At 42.7% G+C, this 18,905-nt stretch overlaps 1 protein-coding gene across 1 annotated transcript in view; it reads right to left on the bottom strand.

Annotated features, from left to right (window-relative positions):
- ADRA1D (adrenoceptor alpha 1D) overlaps positions 1 to 18,905 on the bottom strand; it is a 312,917-nt gene that overhangs the window by 52,679 nt on the left and 241,333 nt on the right. The gene's annotated exons all lie outside the window — the stretch shown is intronic.

The raw sequence follows: 18,905 nt of genomic DNA, 5'->3' as shown, positions 1-18,905 counted from the left end.
CCAGGGTTCTCCTGGCAACCTGCCGTGGCTCCTTTGACGTCAATGAAGCCCATTGCAGGATGCTGCAGCTTTCAACTTACCAATTCTCTCCCTTCAACTTTACTTTATTGTCTGAATGTCTAAGACATAGGCATGCAGACAATAGAGTAAAGATGGAGAATATACGTAGCTGAAGACTGCAGTAAATTCCCTAAAAAGCTGGCATCATTTTCCTAAAAAACTATGTAAATACATATCTTAGAGCTGGACTTGCTGTCTGCGCAGGACTTGGATAAGATGGGACTTTAAAAGTACTGAAGTCAGCATCCAGGGGATTTTTGTCCAGGGGTCTTTGTGTGATCTTCAGGGAAGTAGGAGCCGCAGCTATTAGTTTCACTGCTGTACCCCTACCTTCCCTCCCTCACCCCAATGTTGCTTCCATTTGTTCCCTACCTCCAAAACTCCCTCTCCTTCAGTCCCCTGTGCTGACACAATCATTTCATGCTACTTCCCAGTAAGCTCTTTCACCTCCACAGGCCATGGCACTTACAGCTATTTAATAAAGATCAAAATCTCTTATTTCTCCCAGCTATAATATTACATTATGTTGCATTTCTATAACCATCTTTCTCAAACAGAAGTTTGACTGAAAGCGGTTTCCAGTGGTTAAATTCATCACAACAGCAATTATACAATATATCAATGACATAAAATAATACATCAATAATACAAAATATCAATAAAATATAATAATAAATTATCTGGAGTACATCCCTAACATACAAATACATAAATAAAAAGGAACAAACAGTAAGTAGTCTGGATTTTAACTCAACCCATCTAAATCCAAAGATGATAAAATACTAATCTATCAACTCAGATAAATTCACATTATTATAACAACTAAAAAACCTACTTCAACAAACCATCACATAACCATCTCTAATTGATTATACAAAATCCCCAAACCCCCAATCACCTGGTTTCTCCCAAAGGGACACTCCCTTAGGTTTGTCCCATTGGGAGCTACACAGCCAGGAGCAGCCTGCCCCTGCAACAGGTATACCGAAAAGGCTCTCCTGGATCATACAGGCAGGAAAGGGGCAGGGCAACCCTGGCCAGCAGCAAGGTGGTGGGAAACTGCAACGGACTGGGGAAAAATTGGTCAGGAGGCCCTCCGCAGGATCTTCATAAGGGGCTGCATCTTCTCTTCCTGTGACGGAGGACATCTTACAAGGCTTGTCTGGATGATGTTGGCGAGAAAATGATGGATATACACCAGACCAGCAGCAACAGTGTGAAAACTTTACGAGAACATCCATGTTGGTGCCTTCGGCTGACGTCACCCGTCCGGCAAAACACGTAAAATTGTCATGCCAATAAAGTGACCTGAATTCAATGTATCCTGCTTGTCCTCTGAGAAAAAAAAACACGTGACGCTCCAAAAAAACCAAATACTTATAATACCGCCAGGGGACTAGGAATATAACAAATCCTGAACTCACATGCTGTAATACACCTTTATATGGTTTAAATTCAAAAGGATCAAGCAAGGACAAAAGTATCAAGCGCTGCTGTTTTGTTTTGTTTTTTTCTCACCTGCAACTTGAACAGCAGACTGTGTAATCCTTTTGGGGCATCGATTAAAGAGGTTTTTATTTAAAGCAAACGAAAAACAAAAAAAGCATCTATTCGGAGTCTATACTCTTCCAGACAAAATTCCAACGTAAAACACTAACAAATGGTGCAATAGGGCATATCAGGGAGCAGGCAGCATGGAGGGACCTTTAGAAAAGTAATTGCCTCTTTAAATTCAGACCTAGACCTAATAATAAAGGCATTTTGATGTTAGCGGTAAAACATCTTTCCCACTTCCTTTCCTCTGTATACAAATCCAGATACATGAACAGATTACTAAGCATAAAATCCTTGCCAGTGTGATCTTCAATTATCTAAAACCCACAAATTATTTCTGTCTTCAGCAAGCTGTCACAAAAATATATATTTCACCATCCCAAAATATTCCAGATTAAAATCAGTAGGAATAAAGTCTCCGGTTATTCTACAAGGCAAACAATTGTGACACTGCCCTCAAAATAAAAGGAGAGGTAAATATATAGTTTTCAAAAAAAAAATAAAATAAAATTATTTGCCATCAATAATGAAGAACAAAGCATCCTTTTATTTGCCAGGATGGGAATTGAGAACTGTGCAAAGGCTTTTGTTGTTAGTAAAGTTTCAGTTAGCAACTCCTGCAGTGTTATTCATTCAGAGTTACAATAAACAGTATCTGAAAGGCCTACACCTTAGCAAAAATGTTCTTGCTACAGTTTTGTAGAACAGTTATTTATATGCAAAGTGGCCTTTTAGTGAGGCTGGAAGTGGTAGTAGATGGATAAAGAAGCCTGTTTCCTCTCCACTGCCCTCTTAACAATAGAGCCGTTTTCCCCCTTCCTCCCCCATTGTCCCTCCTCTTAAAGCAGAGAATTTTTTGAAGCCGGGCATGGTCATAGCAATAACACTAGATGCATGGTTGCATCAGGGCAGGGTTGACTGGAGTATAAGGGGGAGGGTCCCGCTACTTTCATGGCACCCCCCCCCCCCCCCATGGACCTGCTGCCAGTGCTGGCTCAGCCTTGAACCTAGCCTGTCGCCATCAAAGATCTTTAGGTGGGAAGGGAATCAATAAGATGAAAAAAAAAATCACCTGTGAGCTGGCATGCACTCACAGATCCTGTGCTGGCTCTGCGCCTCCTCCTGCACAGGATTCCTGCAGACCATGGGGGCTCACTGCCCCACGCAGATTTTTCCTCTTAACTTCTTCATTGCCACCTGAAGATATTGACAGGTAACAGGCCTGGATCAGGACCATTCAAATGAGGTGAGGTGTTGGTAGGAGTAAGAAAACCTAGGAAGGCATCATTGATGGGAGAGAGGATAAAGACCTAGGAAGGCACTATAATGGCAGACATGCCTTATGGAAACAAGAAACTTCCTTCTCTGAAGTTCTATGGAACTCATTATCTTGCCTTAACTGGATTGTAACAAGACCTTTAAAACAATGTTGAAAACACATTTTTTAAACAGGCCTATTTTTCATAATAAATAGCATACATGCTTTGAGTTCTCAGAGGACACGCCTTTTCTATCTTTTTGTTTTAGGTGTTGATTTTTGCAGATATTATGGGCCGGATTTTAAAAGGGTTACGCGGGCCGGGCCTATTTTAAAAAGGCCCGGGGTCGCACGTGCAAGTCCCGGGGCTTGCAAAAAGGGGCGGGGAGTGGGTGAGGTGGGGCGGTCCGGGGGCGGGGTCAGGCTCCCGGCACAGTGGCCATATTTGCTGCTGTGCCGGGGATCGCGCGCCGGCAGTTGGCCGGCGCGCACAATTTAGTTCAGCCCCAGGGCTGAAATACGTTTTGGGATAAAAAAAAGAAATCAACAAAGGTAGGGGGGAAAGGGCAGGGGAGGTAGGGGAGGGGAAGGGAAGGGAAGGTGGGGTTGGGGGGAAGGGACAGGAGAAGGCAGAGCGGCTCGGAGAGGGCTCAGCGTGCGCAAGGTATACAATTGTTCACCCCCTTGCACGCGCAGACCCCGGATTTTATAACATGTGCGCGCCTGCGAGCGCATGTTGTAAACTCGGGCGTACGTGTGCACGCCGGGTAGCGTGCGCATGTTATAAAATCTACCCCTATATGTAGATTTATTATATGTATGTTTTATTGTACATTGCTTAGGGCATGAAGCATAAGTAATTAATACGTTTTAATAAAGATTAAAGAAAGGGGGAATGATTAGGAGGGAGAAGATGTGGGAAAGAGCTATGGAGGATAGGCAGAAGGGAGATAAGGTTGCTAATTGCTTGATATTCAGTTGGCTTTGCTGTTTCTAAATCTGTCCAGCTAATGGTCGCACAAAACCAAAACTGGCAATATACAATCTGATAATTAGCATCTGCCTCAAGCTGACTCCAATCTCTCTACATCACTAACTTGCCTCTACATCACTAACTTGTCTCCTTACCTCTCTTCAGTGCTAGCAGCTTTCTTCTTTTTTACCTCCCCTAAACCACATGTTCAGGCCTGGACCAACCCAATCTGTTTCAACCTGACTGACAGCAGAACAGAATCAGCACTTCTCTAACCTACTACTGCACGTGCTACTGGCACCTTTCTCTGGTATAGTATAGTTCACAGTCTCAGATCAACTCTTTGAACTCTGTTGTGTTCCATAGAAATCTGACACTCATGGCATGGTTACAACAGCAGATATGAGCTGACCTGACCTGAGATAGCTGATAACAAGAGAAGCAAATTTGAAGTGCCAGACTGGATTTACTTTTCTGCCAAGGCCAGGATGGGTGTTGTGTGTGTGTGTGGAGGAGAGGGGAGGGGGGAGAGGATAGGGCCTCAGGAATTGGGGAAATGGGGTATCAAGGACTGGGTGAGGTGGAGAAGAATGGAGATTGGGTTGTGAGAGAAATGGCCCAGGTCTCCTGTATCTTCTATAAGACCTCTTGGTTTGTCTACTCCATCTCCTGGTTCTTCTTGGTCATCTGGTACTTCCTCTATGGTGAGGTTCACAGGCTCCAATTACAATCAGTTTGCAACCTCATTATTCCTACCAGTGGATAGCCAGAACTGTATTTTGTAGGGGCCCAAGATTAACATTGGTGGGTAATAGCCATACAAGTCTGAACCCTATCAGCTGTACTAATAATTAATGCCTTGGGGGTAATTTTCACGCGTAAATGTAACATACTATCGCAGCAATTTTCAAAAGCCATTTACTCAAATAAAGTGCACTTACTCAAGTAAATCCTATGCACAATTCAATGGTATACATTGTAGCAGTTTTCCAAAGCCCACTTACTTGAGTAAATGCTTTTTAAAATCAGGCCCTAAGCATGTACCCAACAATGGATTTCTAAATAGCCTGCAACACCTGTCATGCGTCATGATTGACACTTTAAATTATTTTAACTCAATTATTTCAAGCACTTACCAACACTAAAACATATACCGATTTATGGAAACAATTCAGTTATATTTAAAGGTGTCTCAAGAAACACTACTCCACAACTTAATTCAAAGTTAACCAGACACAAGTGTATTATAAAGATAATCATCTCAACACACATGATGATATCCTGCAAAGTATTCTAAAACCCCACCTGGTGTTTTGACAAAAGAATTATTATAATTTAGCATATATCCTTCAATTCCAAACAGAATAGCATTACTTCTTTCTTTAAATTCTAATACTAATAAAAAGAATAAATATTTCAAAACAACTGAGAAATAGAACATCCAATAATTTAAACTTATACACATGTTTTACATTTTCCCAAGCAGCAATATAATATTTTAAAACAGCACACACCAAATAACACCCATTATTTAAAACGAATAAGGCTTAGTAAATTCCCCTGCTCTCCAAACCTTAGAACTCTCTCTGGCTCACATGCATGCTCACTGACTCATGATTCTCTTTCAGGCTCACATATATGCTCATTCACCTACACAAATGCTCTTCCTGACACTCACACATGCTTACTGCTGTATAACATAATACAACTTTGTATTAGAAGATACAAATTGAAAAAAAAAAGAGCAAGCTGAATGGCTGCAGATCCTAAACTACATGCTAGCAAAACACCTCAGCCCCACATGCAAAACGCAAACAGACCCTCACCAAATACAGAATAATTGGCAACAAATTAAAAAGAGAAACGTGAAGACAAACACTGAACTGGAAACCCGGAAAGCCAGAGTCTTCCTGCAGTACAATTGCATTTTCCCTATACTGTAAAAATGAGAAATATTGAGATGCACATTTCCCAAAATGACACACAGAAAATTAAATTATTCCCACTTCCCCTCTCAGAGAAACAGAAGCAATAGAAGTCTCACTCTCCCTACTTCTCCCAGTCCCCAGCAGTCTTGATCCTCAGTCTCCTCTCCCCTCCTAGTCCACAAGTCTTGCTTTAAAACACCCTCCCCTTTCAGCCAGACTCATACTCAGTGCAATAATGAAAAAACAGAATAATGAAAAAACAGAAACATCAATCCTCATAAAATAAAATCAAGAAATATAAATCAATCCTAATAATAAATCATAGTAATAAAAATATTTCAAAACAAATGATTAGAATATCTTATAAATAAAAAGAATTAGGATACAAAATTACCTTAAACATTTCTCAAGAATCAATTAAATATTTCAAAACAGCAGATATATCAAATAACATCCAATAATTAAAACTAGGATAAACATTTTCTTCCACTCCATACCTGAGAACCTTTGATTTCCAGTAACCCTGAGATTGTCATGGATTAGTGGAGGGCACACAAAAACCTCTTCCACTCTCTCATTAAATATGGGACGCAAAAATGTCACTTTTCTATACTTTCTTCTTCTTCCTCACTCCCTCTTCACGTCCTGCTCACTCACCTCTCAATCACTCATCCCCCTCTCTGTCCCCTTTCAGTTCCTCAACCCCCTTCCCCCACTCTCACTTCCCTTCCCTCCCACTCACACTGTCGTCCCTCTCCCGCACCAGTCACTCAAACCACCTTCCCTCACTGTCATCCCCGTCCTCCCACTGCCTCCCTCCCCCTTACTTCTGAAAGTACTCAAACACCCTCTCAGCCACTCCCTCCCTCCTCTTCCCTCCGTCACTCAACCCCATTTCCCCACTATTACTCCCTTCCCTCCCAACCACCATCACTCATACTCCCTTAACTCACTCTCACCCCCCCTCTGTCTCTCACACCCTACTAGATATGCATGCAGGCAGGGGGCTAAAAGGTTTAAAAAGCGATGCGTGAAATGGGAATTGGAGGGTGAGGGCTAGGCTGAGTAAGACTGAGGACTGGGGACTGGAAAGTGTGAGACAGAGGGTTGGCAGGGCTGAGTCTAGTGAGTGTGAGATGGAGCTGTGGGCTATGAGGAGGAATGTACGGGACACAGAGATTGTGGTGTGACTGGGGGATATGATAAGGGACTAAGGAATATGAGTCTGGGGTGTGTGAGATGTGCTTGGGGTTATTAACAAGGGGTGTCATGTGAGGCTGGAAAGTGAGATGAGGCTGAAAGATGGAGGGAAAGAGAATCAATTTGGGGATGATTTGGGGAGGGGATGGATGAGGTGAGAGCCCAAAAAAGGAAGCTGCTGAGGAGAAGGAGGGAGGGAGTCTGATAGCTGGAGATTACTAAGGGAAGCAAATTCCTCTTTCTAATTTTGGCTCACTTATTCAGATTTGATGAAGGTTTGTCTATGTTCTGCATGTGAGACCAAGGTATTCTGCTAATATACAGTTGTATGCAAAAGTTTAGGCACCTCTAGTCAAATTGTATGTTTCAATGAATATCTACATGAACAGAAGCTGACACAACCTCTACATGATACATGGCATCTTTCTGTAACCTTTAATGCAAAATAATTATTTGATGATTTTAAAGGATTGAAAATAATAAAACAGTGAATATAGCATGTACAAAGGTTTGGACACCTTTCTAGTTGAGTCATTATTACATTTTTTAAAACGTTTTTAATAAGGTCTAAAAAGTTATTGGTTCATTTGGCCTTCAGGTAGTCAGGTAAAGACAATTTGACATTTGAACAAATGTTCTAACCCTTCTAAACTCTCAGGTTGCGACAGTTCTTCTGTCTACTTTCCATAAGTATGGCTCCTCTAAGCAGCTGTTTGAGCATTTGAAAATGAAGATAATTCATTTACAAATGCATGGGAATGCTATAAAAAAAATCTCTAAATGCTCCCAGCTAGCAATTTCAATTATCTGAAACATTATTAAGAAATGAAAGCTATTGTATCTTCTGTGATTGTGGATAAATGGTTCAATTTTCATTTCATCAGTTCAAAGCACTACATACTAAAAAGTTTCAGGCTTATCAAGCTTTTGGTTTGCATACTTTGACTTTGTGATGAAAAGGTTTCCCTTTGACAACTCTCTCATGCAGATCACTACTGTATAAGGAATGCTGTACTGCTGACCTGTGGACAAGAACTCCATCATCAGCTATATTTTTCAGCAAATCATTTGGAGTGATCTGTGGCTTCTGATCACTGGCAAAGAGTGGAAACTAGCCACTTTTCGGGCAATTTTATAAGAAATTTTTCCTGGTCTTCCAAATCATGTTTTGATCATCAGTTCCAAGTAATTGACATTGCTTAACAATGTTTTTGACAGTTGAAATTGCTAGCTGGGAGCATTTAGAGATTTGTTTTAATAACCTTCATCTGCTTTGCCAGAGTGAATTATATTAATTTTCAAATGCTCAGAAAACTGCTTAGGCGAGCCTATGGTTGTTGAAAATAGACACAACAATACAAACTGAGAAGTTAGATAAGTCAGAACATTTGCTCAGTCATGGAATTGTCTTCACCTAATTGAAGGCCTAATCAGCCAACCAACCTTTTGTGCCTTAACAACGTTTAAAAAAAGTAGAAACGACTCAACTGAATGGGTATCCAAACTTTGGCATATGCCATTTATTGTTTTATTATTTTCAATCTGTTAAAACCAGCATATAAATAGTAATTTTGCATTAAAAATTGCAGAAATATATGATGTTTTACTTTGTACCATGTAGAAGTTTTGTCAGCCTCTGTTCACATAGATACACATTGGAATATATTATTTGATCATGGGTGCCTACATTTTGCAAACAACTATATAGTTTCTGCACAGAGATCTGTAGCAGTTCAGCTAAGAAGGGGAATGCGTGAGACAGGGAGTTGGTAGTATGATTAGAAAGTATAATAAGGTACAGAGGGATATGAGTCTGGGGTGTGAGAGGTAGATTTAGGGATGTGAAATTAATCTGAGAAATGTCCTGCTTTTTTTCTAGTAGGAAGTGTATTGGTGTTGTTATATTTGAACTAGGTTAGTAGGATCTTGGGTCGTGTGGAGAGAGTTGACTCCACACACAGGGAGGAGCCCTGTGGGGACTCTCCACGACAGGCGGGGTCTTAACAGTGATGGACACAGGAGTCAGAGGTACTTTATTATACAGCAAAGAGAAACCCGAGGAGCGGGTGTAGTAAACTCAATTCTAGAGTATGAAGAGAAGACCTAAGATGGATTCTCCGGTAGTGGTCCACAGAGTGGGGTATCCCGGGTAATACTTGCTTCTAGTAGTTCTTATGCGTGATAGCTCTGGTAGTGGTCCGCAGCGCAGGGTAGGCCGGAGATAGATGTTGATAGCAGGCACAAGGCAGTGTGGATCCGGTAGTGGTCCGCAGAGCGGGGTAACGCGAGGATCCACACAGCAAGAGAGAAGCAGAGTTGAGATCAGGTCCAGTACTCACTCCATAATCTGAAGTAGCAGCAGAGACCCGGAGCAGAAACACTGAAGGGTCATCTGTGGTGGTAGAAAGAGGTACTCACTGTGTTGTTGAAGGTGAGACTCACAGAGAAGGCCCTCCAAGGAGTGGATAGACCTGAGTGCAGCAAGGCCCCCAAGGAGCGGGTATCTGAGTCACGCAGGAACAGCGAGGCGAGGCGTCTCAGCGAAAAGGAATTGAGCAAGATGGAACGCTGGCCAACTTGTTGGTTGGAAGGTCTGTTAGGATTAAGTACACGTAGGCAGTGACTTCATGCGGAGGGGACGCCCCCGAGGTTCCCGCCATGAGGTGCATAAGACGGAGGCAGGTGCGCACGCCCTAAGTCACATCAGATTCAAGATGGCAACCGGGATCGCCCATGCCATCCTGGGAACGCCAGGGAGGTCGGCGTGCAGAGGCAGTGGTGACCATCTTTGCAGAATCAGAGCTACATGGCAAAATGAGGTGAGCCCATCTACGACCGACGGGTACAACAGTACGCCCCTTCTTAGGGCCCCTCCCAGGGGGTTTCGGCTTCCTAGGATGAGTTAGAAGGAATTGGTGTATCAAGTCTTTGTCAAGGATGATGACAGCAGGTTCCCAGCTGTTTTCTTCTGGTCCGTATCCTTCTCATGAAATTATATATTCCCAATGCTTTCCTCTCTTACGAACATCCGAGATGCCATCCACTTTGTATGCGATGTCCTCTTCAGCATCAAGAGGCTATGGATCTGGAGTCTTGCAAGAGAGCTCTGAGAGGATGAGAGGCTTCAAAAGTGACATGTGGAAAGTGTTGTGTATTTTCATGGATGAAGGTAACTTCAGGCTGTAGGTCAAGGGACCTAGGCAGCGAAGGACAGTGAAGGGTCCAATGTAGCATGGAGCGAATCTGACTGAAGGCAGCTTGAGGTGGAGATATTTGGTACTGAGCCATATCTTGTTTCCTGACTCAAACTGGGGTGCTGCTCTGTGATGCGTGTTGTTGTGCTTTTTGGCTCGTTGTCCTGCTTTGTGCAAAAAGTCTTTAGTTTGAGTCCAGAGTTGGTGAATCTCTTCAGCTGTAGCTTGAGCTGCTGGTGATGCACCTGACAAAGGAATTGGAAGTGGTGGTAATGGTTGATGACCATATACAACCTGGAATGGAGTAGACCCATTGGCAGAAGCAGGATGAGAGTTCAGGGCAAACTCAGCCCAGGGTAATAGTTCTGCCCAATCACTCTGCCTAGAGTTGACATAGGCACTCTGCCTAGAGTTGAGTCCAATTCATTCTCTTTGTTTGCCCATTTGATTGGGGGTGATACGCTAATGTCAGGTTTAAGGCGATGTCAAATTTACGACACAGTGCCCTCCAGAAATTGGTGGTAAATTGAACACCTCTGTCAGAAACAATGTGTTTAGGCTTGCCGTGCAGGCAGAATATATGCCGTATAAACAGCTTGGCAAGCTCTGGGGCAGATGGTAGTCCGGGTAAAGCCATGAAATGTGCCATTTTTGAGAAGCGGTCCACACTGACCCATTTAGTATTGTTCCCGCTTGATGGTGGTAAATCAATGATGAAGAAGTTGGCCGTAGAGGCAAAAACTCACAATAAAAACTTTTTAAAATATATCCGAAGCAGAAAGCCTGTGAAGGAGTCAGTTGGATCATCAGATGATCGAGGGGTTAAAGGGACACTTACAGAAGATAAGGCCATCGTGGAAAGATTAAATGATTTCTTTGCTTCGGTATTTACTAAAGAGTATGTTGGGGAGATACCCATTCCGGAGAAAGTTTACATGGGTAATGATTCAGATGGACTGAACCAAATCATGGTGAACCTAGAAGATGTGGTAGGCCTGATTGATAAACTGAAGAGTAGTAAATCACCTGGACCGGATGGTATATACCCCAGGGTTCTAAAGGAACTCAAAAATGAAATTTCAGACTTATTAGTAAAAATTTGTAACCTATCATTAAATCATCCATTGTACCTGAAGACTGGAGGATAGCTAATGTAACCCCAATATTTAAAAAGGGCTCCAGGAGCGATCCAGGAAACTACAGACCGGTTAGCCTGACTTCAGTGCCAGGAAAAATAGTGGAAAGTGTTCTAAACATCAAAATCACAGAACATATAGAAAGACATGGTTTAATGGAACAAAGTCAGCATGGCTTTACCTAGGGCAAGTCTTGCCTCACAAATCTGCTTCACTTTTTTGAAGGAATTAATAAACATGTAGATAAAGGTGAACCGGTAGATGTAGTGTACTTGGATTTTCAGAAGGCTTTTGATAAAGTTCCTCATGAGAGGCTTCTAGGAAAAGTAAAAAGTCATGGGATAGGTGGCGATGTCCTTTTGTGGATTACAAACTGGCTAAAAGACAGGAAACAGAGAGTAGGATTAAATGGACAATTTTCTCAGGGGAAGGGAGTGGGCAGTAGAGTGTCTCAGAGTTCTGTATTGGGACCTTTACTTTTCAATATATTTATAAATGATCTGGAAAGAAATATGACGAGTGAGGTAATCAAATTTGCAGATGATACAAAATTGTTCAGAGTAGTTAAACCACAAGCAGATTGTGATAAATTGCAGGAAAACCTTGTGAGACTGGAAAATTGGGCATTGAAATGGCAGATGAAATTTAATGTGGATAAGTGCAAGGTGATGCATATAGGGAAAAATAACCCATGCTATAGTTACACAATGTTAGGTTCCATATTTGGTGCTACCACCCAAGAAAGAGATCTAGGCGTTATAATGGATAACACATTGAAATTGTCGGTTCAGTGTGCTGCGGCAGTCGAAAAAGCAAACAGAATGTTGGGAATTATTAGGAAGGGAATGGTGAATAAAACGGAAAATGTCATAATGCCTCTGTATCGCTCCATTGTGAGACCCCACATTGAATACTGTGTACAATTCTGGTCACCACATCTCAAAAAAGATATAATTGCGATGGAGAAGGTACAGAGAAGGGCAACCAAAATGATAAGGGGAATGGAACAGCTCCCCTATGAGGAAAGACTAAAAAGGTTAGGACTTTTCAGCTTGGAGAAGAGATGGCTGAGGGGGGATATGATAGAGGTGTTTAAAATCACGAGAGGTCTGAATCGGGTAAATATGAATCGGTTATTTACTCTTTCACATAATAGAAAGACTAGGGGGCACTCCATGAAGTTAGCATGTGGCACATTTAAAAGTAATCAGAGAAAGTTCTCATTCACTCAACGCACAATTAAACTCTGGAATTTGTTGCCAGAGGACATGGTTAGTTCAGTTAGTATAGCTGTGTTTAAAAAAGGATTGGATAAGTTCTTGGAGGAGAAGTCCATTACCTGCTATTAATTAAGTTGACTTAGAAAATAGCCACTGCTATTACTAGCAGCGGTAACATGAAATAGACTTAGTTTTTGAGTACTTGCCAGGTTCTTATGGCCTGGATTGGCCACTGTTGGAAACAGGATGCTGAGCTTGATGGACCCTTGGTCTGACCCAATATGCATGTTCTTATGTTCTTAAGTCGGTCGCGATGTGCATCCATGGTTCATCTGAGACAGGTAATGGCTGTAGGAGACCCCGGGGCGACCAGGAGGAGGCTTTTGTCTGGCGCCGGTAGTGCAGGATTCAACATACCCTTGGACGTCCTTTTTCATAGATGGCCACCAATAGAAGCGTTGTAAGGTGGCAAGAGTATGGGCCTGTCCAGGGTGACCGGCTAAACGGGAGTCATGAGCCCAGTTCAGCAATTTTTTCCGCAGAGTTTGAGGAACCACTGTTTTACCTGCTGGAACAGAATGGGTAGCAGCCAGCACTATCTTCTCTTGATTGATGATGTGACGGGGTGTGTTAGGAACATCTTCGGGTGTAAAGGAGTGTGAAAGGGCGTCTGCCCGGACATTTTTATCAGCAAGACGGTATTTGAGCAGAAAATCAAATCGGTTGAAGAATAATGACCATCGGGCATTGCGATGGTTGAGTCTCTGCGCATGACAGATATTCCAGGTTCTTGTGAGCAGTGAACATTGTTATCTGGTGTTGTGCACCTTCTAGCTAGGGGCACCATTCCTCGAATGCAAGCTTGATAGTGAGCAACTCTTTGTTGGCGATGACATAATTTCTCTCGGCCGGAGGACTTAGCGCGCACTAATATGAAAATCGGTGCCCCCCCCCAAAAAAAAAACCCCCCAAACAACGGGAAAAATGAAATTTCCCGCAGGGCACCGAAATGAAGCCCAAGACTCCATGAGTGGAGTGGTCTAAGATGGGGAAGAAGATACTGCTGTAGATGAGAAAGGGGGAGTTTAGTCTAATCTGGGAGCAGGATGGGGTAGGATCTCTTCTGACTTGGAGAAGAGAATATCTTGTCCTAGAGATGAGTATGTGGAGTAAATTCATCTGTGTAGACAAATGGTGTCTCCAATAGGTCTCCTTCTGAAAGACCCAGGCTGTAAATCCTATTGGTGAATGAGGGATTTGACTAATACAGTCTTATTCACCAAATATCCATCTGGTACAATAAGGAAACAGACGGCAGTCTTACCTGCAGCCAGCAGTTTAAGAGGAATTCAAAGCAAGGATCTCCAGGAATTGGGGTCTTTTGCAAAGGAGTTGTGACAGAGGAAATTCTTGAGGGTGTTGTCTTGTCAAGAACCAGCTGACTAGGGACAGCGAGAGGTTACAAAGGTCCTTAATCATATTACCCAGCTCCTATTATTATGTTTCTGGCCTGCAGCAGTGCCAGTCATTTTGCAAGTAGCCAAGATTCTTCTTGGATTGAGATGGTAATGGTCAAGAATAAGACTGCGTTGTTTTTGGTACTGTGGTCTGAGATTACTTTAGTTTAAAAGAATTATTCTGAGTAAATGCTTTTTCTTTGGAACACTAGCTGTTTTGTGGCTTGCGATGACTGCACACTAAATATCCTGGTTTCCCAAGTACACACTGGTAGTGCATTGAATTTTATTTTCCCCATGAAGGAAAAGAGCCCCACAATTCCCCACTTTTGACAAAGCTGCAGATTGGAAAGCAGTATTTCTTTTTTAAGGTAGGGTAGGAATAGGAGAACATGTGAATGTTGTAACAGTTTCCCCACTCTCAGAGCTGGCAACCCTAGAGAGAACGGCTCTAGGAAGGGGCCATAAGGTGGGCAGGCAGGGGAGGGCCCAGGATGAGGCCATGGGAATGAAGGAGCTAGAAGACCAAGGAAAAGAGGAGGATGTGGAACAGGTGGAGGAGAGAGAAGGCCCAGAATGAATGGTGATAGTGGCAACAGGAGAGGATAGGGTGGGAGGGAAGAAGCTCGAGAAACAGGATACCCCAGCTTTCTTGGAAACATGATACAGGGTCACAGTGTTAGATACAGTGGGAAACTGGGTAGAAATTTGGGAAGGGACCCCGTTCCTGGGTCCCCTCCATGGCCTTTCCCTCCTCCCCTCCGATCCATTACTGAGTCTGCTTCCTCTTATCTACCTCCCAATGCTGAAATGCAGCTGCCATGGCTACAACCTTAATATCAATGAGCATAGGGTATCTAGATGTGTTAAATAACAGCCTCACTAGTTTTGGTGGCTGTCTGGATTACTACACAGTTTAGTAGTTAAACATGGAAGGGGGTCTGGGTGTTGGATTAGGTATGGGGCATGTTTTGGAATAGCTTTGCAGCAGAAGTGGTGAAGGTCAGCTCTGTAAATTAATTGAAACATGCTAAAGACATGTTGGCAGTAGTACAGCATTTGTAAGAACAGGGATGAGAGGTTGTATAAAAGGCATGAGGAAAGGGGAAATGATGTAGATTTAAGTATGGAAATGTATTGTGCTTATCTAACCAAAGGAGGTAGAGAACCAGAGAAGAAGACAATTGGTCAGACTGGATGGACCAAGTGGGCCTTATCTGCTGTCATCTAGTATGTAATAATAAAATTAATTCAAAAAGGATAACTGTCTCCCCTGATCTTTACCAAAACATTTTTAAATGTCCATTAAAGTATATTTACTTATTTGTGATGACCTTCATATATGGCACCATTGTAAAATGTGCTGTATGAAAACACAATGGGGCAGATCTTCAAACCTGCACGCGGGTGTGGATTTGTTCGCGCAACCTGGCGCAAACAAATCTACGCCCAATTTTATAACATGCGTGCGCTGTCGCACGCATGTTATAAAATCCAGGATCGGCGCGTGCAAGGGGGTGCACAATTGTGCAACCTGTGCGCGCCGAGCCGCGCAGGCTTTCTCCATTCTCTCTCGCGCCCCCCACCTTCCCCTCCCTTCCCCTATCTTACCCACCCCCAGGCCCTACCTAAATCCCCCCTACCTTATTTGATGGAGTTACGCCTGCCGGCCAGCTGCCTGCGCACGAACCTCCAGCAAAACTGCTGTGCCGGAGGACTTGGGAACGCCCGAGGTCCGCCCCCATACCGCCGCCATGCCCCGGATCGCCGTCACGCCCCCGGCCCCACCCCCGATCCGCCCATTTTCAAAAGCCTCGGGATATACAAGCGTCCCGGGGCTTGCACGCGCCGCCGAGCCTATGCAAAATAGGCTTGGCGTGCGCAGGGTTTTTGTTTTTTTTTAAGGGTTACGCGTGTAATCCTTTGAAAATCTACCCCAATATTTTAACTCTGCCTTGATGTATAATCATAGGTCATTGTATTTTTGTTAAAGTGATCATCGTACAACCAATGTGCTGAAAAGAACAATTCTTTGTGAACTCTTCAAAATTATATATTTCTGCAAAATTCTGAATTCTTATTTTCTTCTAAATATTTATAAGGATTATAATGCTGAAATATTGGATGAAAAGACTAAATAACAAATTTACTTAGCTGGCAGAACGTTGAAGGATGTGACAATCGTTAACGAGAAAATATCTCTTATAGATGAAAGCGAAGATAACATCCGTGTTGCGCGTCCTGGCCTTGTCTGCTCCACGGCTGGCCCTGCACACTTTACTCTCCTGTCCACGAGCACCGGGCTCTCCTCCTCCGCAGCCAGTTCGTGGCATCCCCAGCTCCCCTGCTCTCAGTCTCCCGTCCAGGCCTCACAGCGGGGCTCGGTGTCCTTTGTGGCTTCGGCCCCGACCCTAGGCATGTGCGCGCGGACCGCCCTGATTGACAGCAGGATTGGCAATCGGGTCGTACACTCCGGTGTTCTCTAGTTGGCCTGTTCCAGTGCCTCTTGTTCCATTGTCTCCTGTTCCAGCGTCTCCTGTTCCAGTGTCTCCCGTTCCAGCGTTCCTGTTCCTACGTCTCTCCATTTCTGGTAGTACCCTTTGAACTGATCTCACAGTACTGACCTTTGCTTGCTCCTGACCTTGTCTGCTTTCTGCCTGGATTCGACCTCTGCCTGTTCACTGACTACTCTTGATTGCTGCCTGGATCTGACCTCTGCCTGTCACTGCCTGGAACCGACCTCTGCCTGTCCACTAACTACTCCTGATCGCTGCCTGGAACTTGACCTCTGCCTGACCTGACTACTCCCGGATTGACTACAGGTACTGATCCCTGCTTTGGCTGACCATTCTGGACTGATACTCTGGCCTTGATCCTCGCTATCCACTCGGTCTCTCTGTTCTGGCCTCTTGTGACCTCTGGACATTCTTGCTTGGATATCGACCGCACAGCCTTGTTCGTGGTGGGCACTTCCCTGCACTTCCTCTCTAGGAGAGTCTGCGAGGCTCACCTAAGACCAGGCAACTTGGGTAACCAAGGGCTCAACCTGAGGGAACCCCGGGTTGCTATGGCGAAGCTCCAGCTAGCCTCTGTCTCCTCCTGTGCTCCGCCTCCTGTGCTCGTACGAATCCTGCACCAGGCCAAGGGTCCACTTCCAGCACAACAATCCGTATACTAATTCCTGTGCCCGACATGTTCAGTGTTTCGGAAATACTTCATCATGGGGCAATGTAAGATCACAATGTCTGCCTATACCGATATCAATCCATTTCCGGATACGTCGGATATGAGAAATTTTCTCGTTAAAGACTGTCACATTCTTCAATGTTCTGCCAGCTAAGTACATTTGTTATTTAGCCTATTCATCCAATATTTCAGCATTATAATCCTTATAAATATTCAGAAGAAATTAAGAATTCAGAATTTTACAGAAATATATAATTTTGAAGAGTTCACAAAGAATTGTTCTTTTCAGCACATTGGTTGCACGATGATCACTTTAACAAAAATACAATGACCTATGATTATACATTACGGCAGAGTTAAAATATTGTGTTTTCATACAGCACATTTTACGATGAATCCATATATGAAGGTCATCACAAATAAATAAATATACTTTAATGGACATTTAAAAATGTTTTGGTAAGGATCAGGGGAGATAGTTATCCTTTTTGAGTCTATACATCTATTATCGCCTGAAGATAAATACCCACGCTGACACATTGTTGTGTTAGTTATCAATAAAAATTAATGCCATTTTGTCACCAATTTATCACCCTAATCAAAATGAAGCACTGAGACCAAGTGGGAAAAAAATCATTCACCAATCCCAAATTTGCATTGGAAATCTGACCATGGAAAATAGATGCAATAATAATATTAAAGCAAAATAAGTGACTTTATGACTGTTTAATACAGCCAGATTAAAATTTCAGGCAAAAGTAGGTAAAAAGAAAAGTAGAAAAGGTCTGCAAGTCAGTTTATTTGCAAAGTTTTGAAATAGTATCTTTTACTCAAATATTTAAAAATTCTTTCAACTTCAGGAACTAAAAAAATTCTACAGAAAGCAAAAGCTTTTATAAAAAGCAATGTGGGACTTTTGCCCAAAAATGCAAAATTTAAGAACTGGGCAAAGGTTCCACAGTGTTTTTTTTTTTTTTTTTTTTTTTGCAAAAGATGATGCTTGCACGATTTCATTCCTTTTGGATTTTTGACCTTTTAGAAGTTGCAACAACTCAAACCTTTGAGCAAATTATGTACAGTTTCAAAATTATGCAAACAAACTGACATTTACCTTTTTTTTTTTTTTTTACCTGATTGTTGCCCAAAATTTATATCTGGACCAGCATATTTTATCTCTGGGGTTTTTTTTTTAACATATAAATGTATGTTTGAAGTTCTTGAGTTGCGTTTAGAACTTACAGAGCGCCTTACAGATTTAAGAAAAAGTTGCACACCACCAAAATTAAATCACCAAAGAACATTTAGGACTGATGAATGAGATTTCCAGATTAGTGCAGCTGCTACGTGAATGAAAACACTTTAAACCTTTTTCTGTGTGGCAATTATGTTCTTGTTTGGAGTGAGTCAGAGGAGATGCACATGCTTTAGGTACATGGCAGACAGCTGGGCTCTTTCCACTTGTGATTCAGAAAGCAAAGTGACCCATGCACTGGGTGACAGGCAGCATCAAGGCCAGGGCGCAAATACATCAAGCTGAAGCTCTGATGCGCTCTAATTGAATCAATTTCCAGGAAAGAGCCATTAGAAAATGACCATTATCCAAACACAGGGGCTATTTTGAGATTATTTTTTCTATTTGTCTGCATTGCCTTGAATCCTAGAACTTATTTTATCTCATTAATTTGCAAGACATTATTATGTGATGTAATACAAAACAGGCTTTCCAGATTTTTAAATAA

Source organism: Rhinatrema bivittatum, chromosome 1, assembly GCF_901001135.1.
Source record: "Rhinatrema bivittatum chromosome 1, aRhiBiv1.1, whole genome shotgun sequence".
Classification (NCBI taxonomy): domain Eukaryota; kingdom Metazoa; phylum Chordata; class Amphibia; order Gymnophiona; family Rhinatrematidae; genus Rhinatrema; species Rhinatrema bivittatum.
The sequence above is the reverse complement of the archived record's forward strand: the minus strand, read 5'-3'. Positions and strand labels throughout refer to the sequence as shown.